The sequence below is a fragment of the Suricata suricatta genome, chromosome 16 (genome assembly GCF_006229205.1).
Source record: "Suricata suricatta isolate VVHF042 chromosome 16, meerkat_22Aug2017_6uvM2_HiC, whole genome shotgun sequence".
Classification (NCBI taxonomy): Eukaryota; Metazoa; Chordata; class Mammalia; order Carnivora; family Herpestidae; genus Suricata; species Suricata suricatta.
Genome location: NC_043715.1, coordinates 48717176 through 48719148, shown reverse-complemented (window position 1 = coordinate 48719148; position 1973 = coordinate 48717176).

Below are 1973 nucleotides of genomic sequence, written 5' to 3'. Positions count from 1 at the left end.
CCAGGGATGAGAGCGATTTCCGCTGCAGGCAGAGGATCCCCGAGTGTGGAGATTTGGTGGGAAAAGACCCAGTCGGGTGAGCATAGGGTCAGAGAGAGGCAAAGACAGAGACGGAGAGGGATAGAGACAGGACAGGGTCAAAAAGATAGAAAACTATAGGAACAGAAAGACGGAAAGAGAAATCCTATGTTTTGTGCACACCGCCTGCAAATGCATCTCCACGGTGGAGGACCACGTACCTGTCTGCGTGCGAGTGTGTGACGGTCTGACAGATTGCTGCAGGCAGTGCTGGGCTGTGCCAGGGCCAGTGCTGGGATTAAGTGTGGGAGGCACATGCCGGACTGGGAGATTCTGGGCGCACCCTCTTTGCATGTACCTGCTTGCCTCTAAGCAAGTGTCCCTGGCCAGCATGGGAGACGGGCTGATAACCTAAACACGAGTTAGGCAGCATTCTCCTGCTGGGCCACTGTTTTCTCTCTACCCACCGGGTAAGGCCAGTGAGGGTCCTGGGGCTCACAGGGATGAGTCTGAGTGTAGCTCCGAGGCCCTGAGGGTGTTGTGAACTTGACAATAGCCACCCTGATTGAGAAGTCCCATCTTTGGAGCTTGATGGAGCTTGTCACTAGGCAAGCTGAGTGACCTCTTGGGGCCTCAGTTTTTGCATCTGTAAAACGGGGCCGCTAAGTTCTAAGGAGATGTTGTGAGCACCACAGAACAGAATGGTAACTGCTGCCATCTACTGAGGGCTTGCTGTGAAAGTGCTTGTCAAGCAAATTCTGCAGACACCTGCAGAATCTGATCCCCGCTGCCCCTAGGTCCAAGCCACCGCTGCGCCAACCTTGCCTGGGGTTCTCACTGGTCTCCTTGCCTCCATCCTTGCCCCCCAAAGTCGATCCCCCACATACAGACACAGGGATGCTGTTAAAACCCTCCCATGGCTCCTGACTCGCTCAGAGTAAAAGTCAAAGGCCTCCCACCCTTTGTTTACGCCCTCTGACCGGGTCTCTGTGGCTCACTCCCCTCCCCGCGCGCTCTCTGCTCCAGCCACACGCCAGCCTCCCTGTTCCTCCAACACGACAGACGTGTGCCCACTGCAAGGCCTTTGCGCTGCTGCCGCCGCTGACTGAGAGGCTCTTGGCCCAGACTTCTGCGCCGCTTTCCCCTCCCCCACTCCGGGTCTCTGCTCCAACATCACCTTCTCCTGTAGGCCTTTCCTGACTACCCTACTGAAAATGGCAAATCCGGAAAAAAGAAAAAGATAAAACGGCAAATCCAACCCTCCGTTTCTCCCCTCTCGCCCAGCGCTCCCTACTTTCCAACGCGCGTGTAGTTTAATTTATGTGCGTGTATGGCGGACCACCTCCCTCCCCACTCCCGAAGGACGGAGATCTTTGTCTCGTTCGCTGTTGTGCGCCCACCACTTACAAGAGTGCCTGGGGTACGGTAGGCACTGAATAAATAGCTACTGCGTGAATGAATGATGGATGGTATGTGCCAGAACTGTGCCAAAGAGCTCTAGGTCAGTGAATTAAGGGAATCGTCGGAACAGCCCTCTGCGCTAAGTGCTACCCATTTTACAGACACGGAAACTGAGAGTCAGAGAGGGGAAGTCCCAGTGACAGGAACGCAAAGGCCCTGCCCATTACAGGCGGATGCCTTCTGAGGCGTCCCTGCGGGCCTGGGGTGGTCTGCGATCCTCTCGCTATCTCTGTGTTTAGGGTGGGGACCCGTCCTTGCTCGCTTCGTCTCCAGGTCTCTTCCTCACTGCGACCCAGACAGGTCCCTGTGGCTTCAGCCTCCACGAATTTCTCTGTGCTTCTTGCGCCCGAATCTCCAGGCCCGAGTTGCTGGCTCTCTGTCCCCGGGTCTCTGCGCCCGGCTGGCCTCTGGGGGGGCGAGGCGCCGCCCTCCCCCCACCCCCGCCCCGGGTCCAGTCCGGGGGCCCAGCCGCCTCGCCGCCACCCGGCCCTGGC